General features: G+C 47.1%; 1 pseudogene; it reads right to left on the bottom strand.

Moving 5' to 3' along the window:
- The window catches only part of LOC115083664, a 256,969-nt pseudogene that overhangs the window by 200,992 nt on the left and 36,689 nt on the right, over positions 1-19,288 (bottom strand).

The following is a 19,288-nucleotide window of genomic DNA, read 5'->3' as shown; positions in this document are numbered from 1 at the left end:
GGCCCACCCAAATTTCTTTGCAAGACACTGCAGCCAATAAAAGCAGGCAGCATCAGCAGGCACCCAAGGGAGAAAAAAAAATAAAATCAGCTGGTGTGTTGCGGCTCCTGGTGTCCCACAGCCCCAGTAATACTTCCCTTTACATTCTTCCTGCCCCCGCGGGCCAATGGGAAACCTCCTATCTTCTTCCTGCCCCCGTGGGCCAATGGGAAACCTCCTCCCTTCTACCTGCCCCGCGGGCCAATCGGAAGCCTTCTTCCTGCCAGTGGAAGGAGGAAGCCTCTGATTGGCTGGTGGGGCAGGAAGAAGAGGGTCATCAGGGTGGGAGGAGTGGCAGTGTTCAAGCCACGGCTGGAAATGCAGGGCAGGGAGGTGACTGGGGTGTGTGTGAGACAGAGACTGGGCAGGGAGGGTGACTGGGGTGTGTGTGGGGTGTGACTGGGGTGTGTGTGAGACAGAGACTGGGCAGGGAGGGTGACTGGGGTGTGTGTGGGGTGTGACTGGGGTGTATGTGAGACAGAGACTGGGCAGGGAGGGTGACTGGGGTGTGTGTGAGACAGAGACTGGGCAGGGAGGGTGACTGGGGTGTGTGTGGGGTGTGACTGGGGTGTGTGTGAGACAGAGACTGGGCAGGGAGGGTGACTGGGGTGTGTGTGAGACAGAGACTGGGCAGGGAGGGTGACTGGGGTGTGTGTGAGACAGAGACTGGGCAGGGAGGGTGACTGGGGTGTGTGTGTGAGAGACAGAGCTGCTGCTCCTGGTATGTGCTTTCAAGGGAAAGGAGTAGGAGAGTTGCTGGAGATGGTAAGTAAAAGTGGCATTTTAAGTTTATTTTTCTTGATTGACTGCCATTTTAATTATTGAGTATTATGTGATGTGTCTGCTATTTTGAAATATTTTATTGATATTTGGACAATGTTTAATAATTTTTATGAGTTTTGTTGGATGTTATTCTGTTCATCAGCTGTTTTGAAACATTTATTAATATAGTTTTACAGTTATTTCTGTGTGGGGCTCTATAGCAGCTTGGCTTGTTCTGTTTTCCTAATAGGAGGTGTATTAGTGTTTAGGACCTGATTTAATATTTGTAGTGTTGCCTTTTCATAGATAGGGTTGTTATATGTTCCATAATGCAGGTGTAACTTTGTGCAGATTAGTTTCTGTGCATTATTGCAGATCCTGGGACTGTTAGGTGCTATATTTCTCTTTCCATTTCTCCAGGTTTGCACTGCATGCAGAGTGGCTTTTTTTGGTTTTCCATTCCAGTTTCTATCTCCATATTTATAATGTGTGGTCTTTCTGTACTTTGGTGAAAGTCGGTTCTGTGTGTGTGCCTGAGGTGAGGTATTTTACTAGCATGTAGGCAATTGTATCAATCTTATTTGTGGATGCAGAGTGTATGTTTACATGATGATAGCTTAGCAGGCCCCCACCAGTGGAACATGCTCCCCCCAAATCTAAGACTTGAACCCAATCATCAAGAGTTCAAAAAAAGGCTAAAGACTCTTCTTTTCCAACAAGCCTTCCCAGACTCACAATCCTACCAAGACGGAAAGTCTTCCAAATAAGAAGTATCCCCTAATTATGGTCACCATACCAAGTCCTACCTTCAGGTCTCTGCAACTGGACAACAATCTTTGAGTTCTAAAAATTAATCTTATTTATATTTTCCTCTGCAACTGGACTATAATTTCTAAGTTCAAAATTCATTTTCTTATTATTTATATTTGGCATGGTTAATATGTCACTATATCCAAGTTAAATATTTAAATTATACAGTTTATATTACATAATTTTATTAATTACAAGTAAAACTATTCTATATTATTTATTATCATTATGTTAAATTGTCATCCAGTTATAATGTTCCATATGTACCACTGTTCTATGTAAAGCCCCCTTATCTCTGTTGGGCAGTTTATCGTTATATGTAAACCGGAGTGATTTATAGTCTCTATAAGAACCTCGGTATATAAAAATTAAAAATAAATAAATAAATAAATAAATAAATGACAGGGCTGGATAGCCTTTTTCTCCTGTCTACCCAGTTATCCTCTCCACACTGCTAAGGATACATCCCAGCTGTCAGCCAAAGGGTGTGACCACCTTCACGACATCTCTTTATCCAGAACAGTCTTTTTTTTTCTGTTCTTCCTTTGTAAAGAAATGAGGATGAATGTCAGGAGCCCCTGGACTCGATTCAGCAAATGTCAGCATCAGAGGAAGACTAAAACTAAATAGTTGAGCCATAGGAAAGGAAAAGAAATCTTCAAAGATATTTATCTGTTTTATTGATACAGATTAATAAGGCATTTGCTCAATTATGGTAAATATTTTGGTACAAATTCAATGATGAAGGAACCCTCTTTCCTATTTTCTTAAACTTATCAAACGCAGTAATTCATGACCATCTTAATAGGCATCATTGTGTGGTAAAGTATACCTTTGTCACTCTGCCTTATGCTTAATCATAGGTCAGTCCATATTTTTAAGGGTTTTTGTTGCTTAATTCACCCCAGTGATATACTCCAAATTTCTAGCAATAATCTTGTGTTACATCAATTCAAGGTTACTTTTGTTGAAAATTATGAACCAAACTTATCTGGATAATACAATGTTATTACTTCTTCTTAACCACCATCGACTTTGAGCTTGATGCCCTCAAATTGTCAGCAATATGAGAATTCACTATATTGCTGTTCTATGCCCGACATTGCACAATGTTTCGGACTAGCATCGAGTCCTTCTTCAAGGGCGTAATATATTCCACAGCATGGCATATCTTGGCGTGGCATCAAGCTCAAAGTCGATGGTGGTTAAGAAGAAGTAATAACATCGTATTATCCAGATAAGTTTGGTTCATAATTTTCAACATAAGTAACCTTGAATTGATGTAACAAGATTATTGCTAGAAATTTGGGGTGAATTAAGCAACAAAAACACTTAAAAATATGGACTGACCTATGATTAAGCATAAGGCAGAGTGACAAAGGTATACTTTACCACACAATGATGCCTATTATGATGGTCATGAATTACTGCGTTTGATAAGTTTAAGGAAAGAGGGTTCCTTCATCATTGAATTTGTAATTAGTTTGAACCTAGTTCCATGTTAAAAGTACATTGCCTTTCTGAGCTTTTTTCAAGTAGAAATATTTTGGTACAACATTCCAGAGGGTTTTAAAACATCTCACAGAATACTGTGATGTATGATGAGATATCTGTCTTTATAGTAGACTAGTATATGGTTCTTTGTAAGTTATGAGATACTGCCACTTGAGATCTCTTTAAGTATAATTGAAATGCTTTCATAACTATATATTAGGTTTAGCATTGGTAGCTGCTTGAAGTAATTGAGTTTAAAATATTAAAAGTATAACAGCTGTAGCAGATTATTTAGAAATCTATTGTCAGGTGTGTGTGTGTGAAAGTATTTATCAATAAGAATTTGAATTCCATGGCTCAGACCTTTAGTGCCCACCCATGTTAACCTTGGGCCCAGCCAAAAATTCATTTCTGGCTACGCCACTGCCCCAGGAACAAATCCACTTACAGAGAACCTGCTGATTCAGGATTCCCCCTTTATGTGGTAAATATAGACCACCGCAGCAGCGTTGTCTGACCTGACCCTCACAGGTTTCCTGTTCAACTGGACTGCAAACTTCAGCAACGCTAACCGAAACATTCAAGGCTTAAATCAATTGATGGACCAACCCATCTCCTCTGGGGACCACTGCCCCTGCACCACCAATTCCTACAATGAACTCCTCAGCCTTAAAAACTTGCATCTGTGGTGACAACTATTCAATCAGAAATATCCAGATCCATTTCCACAGTAAGAAGATCTCTCTGTATCCACCAGCGTAACTCCTCCTTCACCACTAATAGGTGCATCAGTGGTCGCATGTGAACTCTGGCCCACGTAACTAACTCCAAGGCAGCAGCATGGAACCTAACATCTGCAAGTAAGCCCATACAGACAACCGATCCGTCAGTCACAGAACTCATATCCGTGTCCAATGCTTTTCAATACGCTGCTCCGGAAGGAATACCTTGCCCTGAAATGTGATGAACCTGGCACCTAAGTAGTCTAGCATCTGAAGATTTAAGCTGCTTTTGGCCAGATTGAAAACTCATCTGAGTTCTTAGCAACTGAACCATTCTGCGAGACCCGGCATGATTATCCGCTGCTGCCTTGGCTCTAATTAATCAGCCATCCAGATAAGGATGAATTAGGATGCCCTCCTTGTGAAACGCATGCACTATCACCATTCCCCTGGAGAAATAAAGGGTTCTGGGTGATATAGCCAAGCTGAACAGTAAGGCCTGTAGGAGAAATTACCACTTACCTGATAATTTTGTTTTCCTTAGTGCAGACAGCTGGACTCAGGCCCAGTGAGTTATGCTCCCCTACCAGCAGATGGAGACAGAGCAAGCTGATGTCACAGTGTATAGACCTCTGCAGTGAGATAAGCCCGCCAGTATTCTCTTCAAAAGCAACTGTTGACAGACTAGCAAAAAACTTGATTAAAAACAGTCCAGCATTACTGTACTCAAGCAACAAGAACACTGAACTCAAGTAAGGAACGTATGTACCTCACTCTAGGGACTGTATGAACACTTACCAGTAATCCCCTGGAACACATAGCCCTGCAGGAGGCCCATTGACACAATCATTCGGCAGCCAAGGGTGGGAAGCTGAGTCCATCTGTCTCAGTAAGAAAAACAATTTCTCTTTTCCTAGCGTGTATTCAGTTGGACTCAGGACCAGTGGGATGTACCAAAGCTATTCCCGAAGAGGGTGGGAGGCTGCCCACAGTCCAGTCAACACTGCAGGTGCAAAGGCTGCATCCTCCTGGGCACATCCAGACAGCAAAACCTGGAAAATGTATGTAAGGAAGACCATGTCGCAGCTCAGCAAATGTCATCAGGAGACAACAATCTAACCTCCGCCCATGACACTGCCTGAGTCCTAGTGGAATGAGCCTTAATCTGAGTAGGCAACGGCTTTCCAGCATCTACATATGCGGCCGTGACTATCTCTTTAATCCAGCGAGGTATAGTAGCCTGCAAAGCTGGTTCGCCCTGCTTCCTTCTAACATGAAGGACAAACAGGCGATCCATCTTCCGGAAAGGTTCAGAAACGTCCAGAAACCACACGACACCCCTCTTGACCTCCAAGGGACGTAGGAGGCTATACTCATAAGAACATAAGAAATGCCATACTGGGTCAGACCAAGGGTCCATCAAGTCCAGTATCCTGTTTCCAACAGTGGCCAATCCAAGTCACATGTACTGGCAAGTTCCCAAACATTAGACAGATTGCTTATTAATTACCGTAATAGCAGTTTATGGATTTAACGTCTATGAACTTATCCAAACCTTTTTTAAACTCAGTAACACTAATTGCTGAAACCACATCCTCTGGCAATGACTTCCAGAGCTTAAATATGTGCTGAGTGAAAAATAATTTTCTTTGATTTGTTTTAAATGAGCTACTTGCTAACTTCATGGAGTGTCCCCTGGTCCTTCTATTGTCAGCGAGTAAATAACCGATTTACATTAACTTGGTCAAGTCCTTTCATGATTTTGTAGACATCTATCATATACCCCCTGAGTCGTCTCTTCTCCAAACTGAACAACCCTAACTTCTTTATGTTAGGAAGTGCTAGGAGAGCGGTTCCACTTTCCAGGGGATTCTGTGTTCTTGGACCACGGCTCGACTCCAGAGGAACTCTGAAGAGGTGCCGAAGCATGCCCGAGCATGGGCTGGACAAGAGCGAGGCTGGAGTGAAGACAAGGATGACCGAAGGTACTGACCCCTCCACCGGACCTGCACGCTTCGGGAAGACCAACAACGCAATGGTGGTCTTTTGAACAGTCCTCAGACCTTTCCAAGCCCTTTTGAACCTGCAAGACCGGAATATAGAGATTCAGTCGAAGACTGAGGCGAAGACGTGGGTACTTGGACGAGGACTCAGGCGGAGACGTGGGTAATTGGACGAGGACTCAGGCGACGACACTTGGACGAGAAGTCAGGCGAGGACACTTGGACGAAGACAAGGAGCGAGGTTCTGAAGACACGGAGTCAGGATCAAGAGCTGGGTTCAGACTGTGACGCAGCGTGTCCTACAGAGCCCACCCGCAGGGCTGGTCGCGGACGACGCTGGAACCGACGTAGACGCTAGACGAGATAGTGGAATAACGGAGAAGAACATGTTGCAGAAACCGTACAGGCCTGCACCAGGGCGCCCCCTACACAGCCGCCAGTGGCTGGTCACGGATCACGCTGGTATGGTACAGATTCTGGCAGAGTCTTTAGCATGGACGGAGCAGGCACAAGGAACTCCGTAGACCAGGGACAAGGATTCAAGCGGAAGTCTCCCGGAGGCTTGTGCTGCGGTAGTGAGGAAGGCAATGTGCCATGTGGCACCCTACTCAGCCCGCCCGTGGGGCTGGTGGCGGACCACAACATGGCATGCCAGGTAAGGTGGCGACGAGAAACAGGGGGTTCAGAACATCTGGACTGGATCACGGACGTCAGGAACGAAGGTCAGACATCTGGACTGCAACACGGATTTCAGGAACTGGAAGACGGACATCAAGACTAACCATGGACTTTAGGAGCGGAAGATGGACATCGAGACTGGAACATGGACATCAGGACAAGACAAGGAGCTCCCACGAAGAACAAGGAACACATGACCTTGAAGAAGCGACGGAACCGCGAAGACTCCTGGAATGAAGGACAGGAAGATCCCAGGAGCGTCTAAATGCTTGCGAAGGCAAAGCTGTACTGTCAAAGGGCCCCTTTTATAGGGCTGAGGAGGACTACGCCTGGGGAGGAGCTTGCAGGGGGTCACACCTGGCTGGCCCCATAAGAATGGAGGAGAGGTGTGCGCCCGCGCCTAGGAAGAAGCTGGAGAAGAGCAGGCCCGTCGGTGGCGGCGTCCCCAGCCACGTGAAAGACCCAGCGAGTAAGGCAGGCAGTGGGAGCAGCCCTGCCGTGAAGCTGGAGGAAAGGCAGGCTGCAGGAGCGGCTCCATGCTGCAAAGAGGAAGCAGGAAGAGCAGGAAGGCTGCAGGCACAGGCAGGGACGGCTTCCCTGCCTGGTAAGGACCCCAGGCAGCAGCAAGGATGGCTTCCTACCGTCCGAAGACCGCGGGAGCAGCAGCGGCGATCCCAGCCGCGAGGGAGAGAACAGACTGCCGCGCTATTGAAGACATCAGCGGCCTGACTGGCCATGAAAGGTAGCGGGCCTGCTCGTGCTCGTCGCGGGCAGGTTCACAACACTTCAGCCGTTCCTTGCCCCATATCATTTTGGTCGCCCTTCTCGGCAATTCTACAGTGCAGCTATGTACTTTTTGAGATGCGGTGACCAGAACTGCACACAGTATTCAAGGTGCAGTCTCACCACGGTGTGATACAGAGGGATTATGATATCCTCCATTTTATTTTCCATTCCCTTCCTAATAATTCCTAACACTCAAGTCTATCCAGTAAAGTGCGGCCGCGTTTACCCCACTCCTAACCCACGTTCTACTCACTTTCCGGCCGCGTTAGCCCTTCCTGTGATCCACAACCCCCTTTAACCTACCCTTACCGCGTCCTAAAATCCCCGGGCAACCCCTTCCGCACGCGGCATGTATATTGCATGCAAACGAGCGAATTAGCTATTCCCTAGCATCCAGTAACCCGCGCCCCGACTATCGCTATTTTACCCTGCCGTTTTGCCGCGCGTTTAACCTGCTAACTTACCGCCTACCCTTACCCCTGCGTTAGAGGCAGGGGTAAGGGTAGGCGGCAAGCATTCCCCCAGCCCCCGCTCACCTGCCCTGGCCGCGTCCATGGATGCTGGTCTCCGGGGCAGCCCCAGTCCTCTCCCCTCCTCCCGAAGCAAAAAAAAAGCGAAAAAAGTTGCAAGAGAGAGAGGGGAGAGGACGGGCAATTCTACGCTCGGCGACTTACTTTTGCAGCTCCCCTCCGGACATCGTGGCTTCCCCCGTGCCAGTCCCCTCTCCCCTCCTCCCGAAGCAGGGTGCGAAAAGCAGCCTTGCTCCGGGAGGAGGGAAGAAGGGACTGGCAGTGTAAAGCGGCGAAGCGACTTACTTTTTGCAGCCCCCTCCGGACATCGGACGACCTCTCCTGCCTCCAGCTGCTCGCGAAGATGGACGCCTGCACAGCCGCTGAAGACGTGACATCACATGCCGTGACGCCAAACGTCGTGACGTCACGTCTTCAGCGGCCGTGCAGGCGTCCATCTTCGCGAGCAGCTGGAGGCAGGAGAGGTCGTCCGATGTCCGGAGGGGGCTGCAAAAAGTAAGTCGCTTCACCGCTTCGTACTGCCAGCCCCTTCTTCCCTCCTCCCGGAGCAAGGCTGCTTTTTGCGCCCTGCTTCGGGAGGAGGGGAGAGGGGACTGGCAATCCCGACTTCCTGGTATCTGTCATTTCAAATGACATTTGAAATGACAGATACCAGCGTGGCCGTGAAGCGTTAGGCCCGCGCACCCAGGATACTGTATAGGCGCTCTATACAGTAAAATGGGTTGTGCGGGCCTAACGCTTCACGGACGCTTCTTAGATGCAGCTTGCATTTGCAAGCTATTTACATACAGGATCGAGCGGTAGGTGAGCTGCACTGTGCGTGCGGCAACCGCGGGTGCGCCGGGCACTAACGCAGCTCTTCCTACCGCTCGTTACTGGATAGACCTGACTGCTTGCTTTTTTGATCGTCACAGCACACTGGGCCAACGATTTCAATGTATTATCCACTCTGACACCTTGATCTCTTTCCTGGGTGGTAACTCCTAAGGTAAAACCTAACATTGTGTAATTACAGGAAGGGTTATTTTTCCCTATATGCATCACTTTGCACTTGTCCATGTTAAATTTCATCTGCCATTTGGAAGCCCAATCTTCCAGTCTTGCAATTCATCACAATCCACTTGAGATTTAACTACTCTGCATAATTTCGTGTCATCCACAAATCTGATCACCTCACCCGTCGTACCCCTTTCCGGATCATTTATAAATATGTTAAAAAGCACTGGTCCAAGTACAGATGTCTGAGACACTCCAAAGTTTACCTTTTTCCACTGTGGAAACTGACCATTTAATCCTACTCTCTGTTTCCTGTCTTTTAACCAACTTGCAATCCACAAAAGGACATCGCCTCCTATCCCATGACTTTTTAGTTTTCTTAGAAGCTTCTCATGTGGGACATTGTGGAACGCTTTCTGGAAATCCAAATACATCACATCTACCGCTTCACCTTTGTCCACAAGTTTATTCACCCCCTTCCAGGGTTGCTGCCATCAAACTGAGCACCTGTAGCAGGGCCGGCGGAAGCACTAGGCGAACTAGGTGGTCGCCTAGGGCGCCAGCTTCCCGGGGGTGGCACTGCCCCGGTAAAATTAAGAGAGCCGTAGCCTGCCCCGGTAAAAATAAAAGAGCCACTGCCGGCAGCCCGCCCCAAAAGACCCATCTGACCTCCCCCAGCGGTTCGCGTGGCTCCCGGTCCCTCCCGCTGCTCTTCCTTCCCTGCTGCCGTTGCCGCCGGGCTATCAGCACGTTCAAGCCCAGCGGGAACGGCAGCGGTGCAAAAAAAAAAAAAAAGCTGTGGCATCCGCGGCTGGCCTTTTCCTCTTCCCGCGCCTGCATTCCCCCCCCCGGACCAGGAAGTGGTGCGCGGGAAGAAGAAAGGCAGTGCCGCGTGATAAACTAGCAGCGGCCGCTGCAGCATCGATCGGCCCCCAAGCTATTGCAGCAGACGGTAATCGGGAAAGGAGAGAGCAGCATGAGCCTCCCGCGCAGTGGTCTAAGTGGCAGGAGCCCACCCAACTTAGACCCAGGCCCACCCAACTGGCACCGGAACTGCAAGGCTGTCGCGGGATCCCATCCCCGCGACAGCGAACAAGAGAACCCACGCCTCGCGCGCCATCACCGCACACATGGGGAAGCGCTGCTGCGGCCATATGGCCAACCGGTCTTCCTGTTGAGGGGGGGGGGGGAGCGGAAGCGCCGCGCGCAGCTTCCGCTTCCTCCCCCCAATGCAGGAAGATCAGCTGCCTCTCCTGCTGCCACCCGTTCTCCTGCTATCTTCGGGCCAAACGGCCCGCCGAACTTCCTGTTTGGGAGAGCGGAAGCGCCGCGCACAGCTTCCGCTTCCTCCCCCCAATGCAGGAAGATCAGCTGCCTCTCCTGCTGCCACCCGTTCTCCTGCTATCTTCGGGCCAAACGGCCCGCCGAACTTCCTGTTTGGGGGAGCGGAAGCGCCGCGCACAGCTTCCGCTTTCTTCCCCCAAAACAGGAAGATCAGCTGCCTCTCCTGCTGCCACCGGCCTCCTGCTATCTTCGGGCGTCGGGCCGTACTGCCCGCCGATCTTCCTGCTTTGGGGGGGGAGGAGGAAGCGGACGTTGTGCGCTGCGCTTCCGCTCCCCCCCCCGACAGGAAGTTCGGCGGGCAGTACGGCCCGACGCCCGAAGATAGCAGGAGGCCGGTGGCAGCAGGAGAGGCAGCTGATCTTCCTGCTCTGGGGGAGAAAGCGGAAGCTGTGCACGTGCTTGAATGTGTATGTGTTTATGAGAATGGGAGTGTGTGTGGGTGAAAACTGGAGCCTGGGTGTGTATGTGGGTGAGAATGGAAGCTTGAATATGTGGGTGAATGGGAGCTCGAATGTGTGTATGTGTGGTTGAGAATGGGAGCCTGGGTTTGTGGGTGGGTGAGAATGGGAGCTTGAATGTGTGTATATATGGGTGAGAATGGGAGCCTGGGTTTGTGGGTGGGTGAGAATGGGAGCTTGAATGTGTGTATATATGGGTGAGAATGAGAGCCTGGGTTTGTGTGGGTGGGTGAGAATGGAAGCTTGAATATGTGGATAAGAATGGGTGCTTGAATGTGTGTATGTGTGGGTGAGAATAGGACCTTAAATGTGTATATGTATGGATGAGAATGGGAGCTTGAATATGTGTGGGTGAGAATGGGTGCCTGGATGTGCGTCTGTGTGTGCATAAGAATATAAGCCTGGGGAGGGGTGAGAAAGTGAGAACTTGTATGTGTGTCTGCAGAGAATGTGAGCTTATGGGGGGGGAGAGCATATGAGAGTGACAGCTTGAGTCTGTGAGAGAAAGCGTGTATGTGTGTGTGTGTGTGTGTGTGTAAAGGAAGAAGACAGTAATAGAAGAAAGACACTGAAAAGGAATTAGGAAATGAGCTATAAGGGAAAAAATGGGAAAAAGAGACCAGGACCAACTGATTAGAAAAATACAAAGATCAGACAACAAAGGTAAAAATATATATCTATATTTTGAGATGTTAGCAATTTAAATATAAGCAACACAACCGCTCTCTCAAAATTTATGGACAGGTAGGAGCCGTGTATAAAATCGTAATAATAAGAAGGCTAAAGTACCACAAATCACCGTGAATTATGTTTGTATCATTAAGTAAACCTCATACTTAGGCGTAGATGTGAATGCTATGCTGCATAATTTGGCATTATTTATCAGTAAAAAAACAACTAGTAGACCTGCATGCCTACAGCCCACCCATGTTAACCTTGTGCCCACCCAAAAAATCAATTCTGGCTACGCCACTGCTCCCGCGATCGATGGAATTCTTCCTTCTTGGCCTGCGGGGGCTGGAGGAGGAGGCTGCGGCAGCTACCATTTGTGCTGGGGGGGGAGGAAGTGAGTGAGAGAAAGAGAGAGAAGCAGCCAGCCTGCCTGTGTGTGATTGAGAGCCTGTGTGTAAGTGAGAGAATGTATTTGATCGAGAGCATGTGTGTGTGATTGAGAGAAACTGGTCAGAGAGCTGATGTATGTGTATATGTGAGAGACAATGAAAGTGACTGCTCAAGGAGATGACTGATGTGTGAGAGTGTGAGACAGTCAGGGATGTGACTGATGTGTGTGTGTGTTTGTGTGTGTGTGTGTGTGTGTGTGTGTGTGTGAAAGAGAGAAAAAGCATGGAAGTGAGAACTCTGGGTATGTGGGAAAGCATGGGAGTAAGAAGCCTGGTGTTGTGGGGGTGTATGTGAAAGAAAGCATGAGAGTGAGAAGCCTGATTATGTGAGAGAGAGCATGGGAGTGGGAAGCCTGTGTGTGTGTGTGCATGTATATGAGAGAGACTGGTTGGTAAGGTGACGGTGTGACTGGTGTGTATGTGAATGTGAGAGAGAGATAATGTGATTCAGGGAATGAGAAGTCTGTGCACCTGGAGAGCGAGCATGGAAATGAGAGAGAGACTGGTGTATGTGTGTGTAACAGAGAGAAAGTGATTATGGGAATGAGAAGTCTGTGCATGTGAAGAGAGTGAGCATGGGAGTGAGAACCTGGGTGTGTGTGAGACACAGCATGGGAGGGAGAAGCCTGTATATGTAAGACAGAACAGGTGACTGGTGTGTGTTTGTGTGTATGTGAGAGAGAGAAAGAAAGTGATTATGGGAATGAGAAGCCTGTGCATGTGAAGAGTGAGCATGGGAGTGAGAAAGCTGGGAGTGTGTGAGATACAGCATGGGAGTGAGAAGCCTGTATATCTGAAAGAGAACATGGGAGTGGGAAGCCTGTGTGTGTGTATGCATGAGAGAGATCAGGTGACTGGTGTGTGTGTTTGTGTATGTGTGTGAGAGAAAGAAAGTGATTATGGGAATGAGAAGCCTGTGCATGTGGAGAGAACAAGCATGGGAGTGAGAGACTGGTGAGTGTGTGTGAGAAAGAGAAAGTGATTATGAGAGTGAGAAGCCCGTATATGTAAGTGGAACACGGGAGTGGGAAGCCTGTGTGTGTGTATGGCATGAGAGAAACTGTTCAGGAAGGTGACTGGTGTGTTTGTCAAAGACTGGGAGGTGATTGGTGTGTGAGAGACAGAAACTGGTCATGGAGGCATGACTGGTATGGTGTGTGTGTGTGAGATACATGGGCCTTAAGGAAGAGGACCATGAGTATAGAGCTTAGCCACTGCTGCTGCTTCTGGTGTGTACTACAGCCTGCATGGAAGAGGAGTAAGAGAGCTGCTGGAGGGGGTAAGTAAAGATGGCTTTTTAAGTTTATTTTTCTTGATTGACTGCCATTTTAATTATTTAATATTATGTGATGTGTCTGCTTTTTTTGTTTGAGCAACAAGTATAGCTTTGGTTTATATTTATTTTATTTATTTTTATTTATTTATTTATAAAAGAGTTTCTATACCGTCGATAAGACAAATCATCTCAATGGTTTACATGGCATAAAAATGTCAAATAAGTGTTCTGTTATAAATACAGACTTCGTTATTTTCATTAATGCACAATGTAAGTTAATTGTGTGTGGAGGCGGGGGGGGGGGGCGGCATAGCTGACGTTTCGCCTAGGGCGCCTAATACCCTTGCACCGGCCCTGACCTGTAGATAGGACCACACTGTCAGGCATATAGGGGTAGATTTTATAAATGTACGTGCCTGGTGCACGTACTTTTGTTCGTGCACCAGGCACGAACAAAAGTACGCTGGATTTTATAAGATACGCGCGGAGCGGCCTCGGAGGGAACTTTCCTTCCGCCTCCCTTCCCTAACCCACCCCCCTGGCCCTATCTAAACCCCCCACCTACCTTTGTTGGCAGATTTACGCCTGTGGAAAGCAGGTGTAAATCTGCGCGTGCCAGCAGGCTGCTGGCACGCCATCACCCGACCCAGGGGCTGGTCCGAAGGCCTCAACCACGCCCCCGGGCCAGCGCTACTCCAGAATCATCAACTTCTGAGAGAGGAGCAGACAAGATCGTTCCACTAGGGCACAACAGGAAGCGATCTGTAAAGTCATCACCACTGCTTCAAAGGCTTGCTTAAGGATAGCCTCAATCCCCTATCATGCTCAACCTTCAGGGCCACTCCTCCCTCCACAGAGATAATCCTCTGATTAGAGATGGCACAGTCAAGCGCATCCACGCTGGGAAAATAAATGCTCTCTCACCGCTGGATCCAGGAGATACAGGCGTACCAATGTACGATACCTTTTAAAATTTGCCTCTGGGGTGCCCCATTCAAGATCAATCACAGAAACATAGAAATGACAGCAGAAAAGGACCAAATGATCCATCCAGGCAGCCCAGCAAGCTTATGGTAGCACCAGCCGCGCCATACAGCTTTCCCCCATAAAAGTATCATCAGGGGGTGGCAAAGCCATGGCATACAAGTTACCCCCATACTTAGTTTCCCAAACTGCTAAACTCAGGGCCCTCTTTAGTTGCTGTCTGAGTCCAATTCCCTATTACCTCTTGCCGTTGAAGCAGAGAGCAATGTTGGAGTTACATCACAAGTATAAGGCTTATCGGTTAAGGGTATAACAGCCATATCAGCAAGTTACCCCCAGGCTTGTTTTCCCAGACCGTAAAACTCATGTCCTTGTTGGTTGCTGTCTCCTTTTCCTCTTGCTGTTAAAGCAGAGAGCAATAATGAGTTGCAGCAACAGTATGAAGGCTTGTTGGTTAAGGGTTGTAACCACCACACCAGCAAGTTACCCATGAATGGCATCCATAAAAGGGAAAAACAAGAGGCTTTATGCAGGGAAGACAAAATAGGATTCTGCACCAAGAACACTCGGCATCTTTAATGTCTGGGAAATCAGGGCCGGCAGTTCATCTCTATGAAAAAAACACAACCTGGTTCGATACGGTTCCAGTCCTGGAGGAATTTCCCCATCTTCCAGGGAATCAGGGTCTGCCTCATCATCAGTGCCATCCAGGTTCCTGTCGGGAATACCCGCAGCAAACTAAGGCGTGCTCCGGCACTTAAACATAGAACTGGAAGAGGGAGGGTGAGGGTCTGACCTGACAGGATTGGGCGAAGAAAGAATTGCAAACCCTGAAAAAACTTCACACAAGAAAGAGCAGCTGGATCCAGGCCAAACACGGAAGGAACTGGAGCGGGGCCCACTGAACCACCATCCCCTGCGGAGGAACCAGTCAAGGGAGTTCCAAGATCCGGCGATCCTCCAGAAAGATCCTTAACCAAACCATCTTCAGGCAGGGAGGATCCAGGATTAGCGAAATCTCTCCCTGAGCCTCTAAACAGCACAGACACAGGATAGAGGACACAGCAGGCTGAGATGCCCGAATATGACAGGCAACACAGAGAGAAAGGCACTTAGGTTTCTTAGCCACCGGCGCCATCAGTGCACAGGCAACGGAGAATGTACGTCCAGCCAGCTCGCACTGACAAATTGCAAGCGCCAAAAACTGATGCGCACCAATAGAACGTGCCACAAACACACACACAAACTGTGCGCCAAAACCTGGGCGCACCACCAAATGGCAAAACTTGTGCGTACAAAAGTCGCTTCCAGAACTGGGTGCACAGCACGTGTGCAGAGCCAGATGCACTAGAAGCACCAACGTTCCACTAGAGGGCAGTAAAGCAGCACAAAAGCGGCAAAAATACAGCCGCGGCCTTCCATGCGGAGCGCAAGAAACAAGCCTTGCTGTGGGGCCTAGCCCACCGGTGTCGCTCAACCTGCCAAGTTCCCCTAACACCAAAGGGAGCGGGAACAAACGCCGGAATGGTGCACCAAGCATGGAGACCTGAGGAAGTCCTGCAGACCCTTCTGTAATGTCTCTGTCTTCACTAAATTTTTTATTTATTTATTTTCTTTTTAATTTGTAGAATTGTTTATTTTGTTAATAAGCAGTAAACTTTCCAAATACATATGAACACAATAACAGCCAAATTCACAATCGTTGATCATGGCACAAAGAATGAAAACTCTGAATTCGAACAGATAGCTCCAAAAGATTGAGATTAACAATGGGACTGTCGTATAAATCCAAAAGGGAAAGCACCACTGGTGACGTAGTTTGTTGAAATAATATAAGTTTATGATCAACCAGCATAAGTTCCCTGACCCCTTCCCCCGCCTCCCATGGACCGTGGATAGATATGTAAAGCTGAGTCAGCAGGCTCGGTAAGTGTAAAGACTCACAACCTATCATAAGTACCTCATGTTTTATTAAGAGAGGGAAGCCATCTCTCATAGCTTGTCCAAGTTTGATGAAAAGGTGAGAGAGGCTGTGGTTGTAGGCAGTAATTTTGCCTAATGTGTGCATAACCATCACTTGTGATTGCTTGAATGTATTGTAATGAGGGAATCTGAGGGTCCTTCCAAAATTTAGCAATGGCACACCTTGTCGCTGTGAGTACATATTTAATAAAGCGATTCTGAACTTTATCATGGGCTGATGACTCTTTGTTCAACAGGGCTTGCGCTGGTTCAAGGGTTACAGGGACTTGCAAAATCACAGCAAGCCAATCAGACACCTGAGACCATCAACCCTGTAATTTTAGGACACGAACACCAAAGATGAATAAATGTACCTTTACCAAGGCATAATTTCCAGCATTGATTGGAGGTTCCAGGAACCATATGGCATAGCTTGTCCGGTGTAATGTACCAGCGAGAGAACAATTTATAGCTGTTTTCTATATGGCTCGCAGATATTAACCCTTTCCCCAAGTGGGTATAAACTATTTTCCAATCCTCTATGTTCCAGGAACACTGTAGATCCTCTTCCCAAGCTTTAATATGTGAGAACTCAAGCCTAAACCCCTCAGAGAGATAGACTTATGAGATTTATCTGTCCGTCTGCACAGGCTCTCAAATGAGGGTATCCCTAATGCCAGCTCATCTAAAATTCCTTTCTGTGTTATAAAGTGACGGAGTTGCAGATAAGGGAACACATCGTTATCGCTCAGTTGGTACCTATCACATAGCGAGCTAAATGGAACCAAACTGCCAGGTTCATACACACGGGAGAGATGGGTGGTCCCCTTTGCTCTCCAATTTCTAAAGGATTGTGGATGCACAGCAGGCTCAAAATAGAGATTACAAACTAAAAAGGTACTGAGGAAATATGTCCTCTGGCCCACTAACCGTTTCTTCCAACGGTCCCAGATTTTTAAATAAAGAAAGTTGGATATTTTCTGGGAATCGCAGGGGTCCTTTCCATGAAGCTCGGGGTTGCCACAAAATGGCAGATATGGGCATCTGTCCTAACAGTGCCTGTTCTAAGTGTACCCACGGCTTTTTGTGTTTCATTTTATGCCAATCTATAATGGATTTTAATTGGGCCGATTCTGAACTTTATCATGGGCTGATGACTCTTGATAGTGATGCAGATCAGGCATTCCCATTCCACCCCGATTCTTGGGTAGCCTGAGTATTCTTTGTGCTTTCGAGAACGTTTCCCTTTCCCTATAAATTTTAGGATTCTCCGCTGCCATTTATCCAGAGTTGTAGCCAGTATATCTATTGGTAAAGTCTGAAGAAGGTATAGCATATGAGGAAAAATAGTAATTCTGACTACTGCTAACCGACCAAGCCAAGAGTTATGGTACCAGTCCCATTCTTCCAAATCTTTATATATTTTGGCCATTAAGGGGGGATAATTGAGTTGAAATAAGTCTTGTGAGTTGCCTAGATTCCCAGATATTTAAGCTTTGTGGGTGCCCAATGGAATGGGCGATCTTTCCTAATTTGTTCTGCCATTGCCTCAATCACTGAGATATTAAGCAGCTCGGATTTGTCCCAATTGATTTTAAAGCCTGATACTCGGCTAAATTTTGAAATTTCTTCACTAATCGCTTGAAGGGAGCTATGGGGGTTAGTTATTGTGAACAATATGCCATCTGCGAATAATGAAAGTTTTGATGAGAAATCCCCCACCTGAATTCCAGTAATATTGTTGTTTTTGCGAATCTTGCAAGTGAAAGGTTCTAAAAATAAAGCAAAAAGTAGAGGGGAAAGAGGGCATCCCTGTCTAGAACCCCGACCCACATTACAAGGTAAGGAATAGCCCCCGTTCACCTTCAGGGAAGCTTGAGGTACCGTATAGAGTTTTTTAATCCATCCAATGAAAGTCTCCTCAAATTTATAGGCCCGCAGTGTTTGAAATAGAAAAGGACAGTGAACAAAGTCAAAGGCCTTTTCTGCATCCATCGCTAGGAGAAGAATTGGAACTTTCTGTGTTTTGGCCCACGAAATGGAATCTACGGTTTTGCGAACGTTATCAGAAGCCATTCGTCCAGGTATAAAACCGGATTGATCAGAATGCACTAAATCTGGTAGAATAGCATTTAACCTATTAGCCAAAATTTTGGCTAACAGTTTCATGTCTAGGTTGATTAATGAGATGGGCCGATAGGATCCGCAGACTGCAGGATCTCTTCCTGGTTTAGCTATCAGTGTGACTCCCACTAGATTAGCGGTCAGAGACAAACTAGTGTGGCCTCTCAGTGAGTTAAACAATCTAACTAGTAGTGGGGTAAGGATATCTATAAATTTTTTCTAAAAGTCCACAGTATAGCCATCTAGACCAGGTGATTTACCTATTTTTAGGGTTTTTATGGCCCACGTCACTTCAGCTCCCGTTATTTCTTTTTTTTTTTTTTTTTATAATTGTTTCTTTTCCTTTTCAGCCAACCAGAAATCAACAAGCTGTCGATAAACGTACAAACATGTGGTATATATCATCGATACAGACCATCAATGTGATAATTCACACCCTTGTACAAAAGTTCTATGTAACAAAATAAAACATTCCTTAAAGATTTACAACTTGTCTCTGCTGTACACTCATTTTCCAATTTTCCCCTCTTGTAAACAGAGCCCCTTCCCCCCCATCTCTGTCTGCCACCCCTCTCCCCATCCCACCCCTCCCCTAATCGCCCTGCTACGTGGTAGATCCGGGAGTGGTTGTGGTTCCATTATGTGTATCCTTCCAGCTCCCGTTATTTCTTTATCTAAAGATTCTTTTTGTTGTGGTAGTAACTGAGGCAGAGGCAGATGTTGAAGGTAAAGATCTATCTGCTCCTGATTAATAGAAGAATCAGTTCTATACAACTCTGTATAAAATCTTAGGAAACGTTATCTAATGTCCGTGTTAGTGGGCAGAATGTGACCCGAATCATGTTTAAGTTTAACAACATTATTTTGAGCTTGTTGCAATCTCAATTTACGTGCCAAGTGTTTACTTGCTTTGTTTCCTCCTTCGTAGTAGGCCTGTTTACATAGTTCCAACCGTTGTGTTTCTTGGAGAAAAGCTATCGTGGTACGATATTGTTTTAGGTCCGCGAACAAACGATGCCGTTTTAGGGGAGTATTTAATCCCTTAACATTTAGGGATAGAAGATTAATGTCCGCCATTCATAGATGATGGATAAGGACAGTAAAATACCCATTATCAACATCCCCTGTCCAAGGGAGATGTTCCACCCAGTATAAGGTACTATAACACTGTGAGGTAGCATTACATTTCTGCGCACTTC

Source organism: Rhinatrema bivittatum, chromosome 2 (assembly GCF_901001135.1).
Source record: "Rhinatrema bivittatum chromosome 2, aRhiBiv1.1, whole genome shotgun sequence".
Taxonomy (NCBI): Eukaryota; Metazoa; Chordata; class Amphibia; order Gymnophiona; family Rhinatrematidae; genus Rhinatrema; species Rhinatrema bivittatum.
This window is presented reverse-complemented; position numbering and strand designations above follow the sequence as displayed.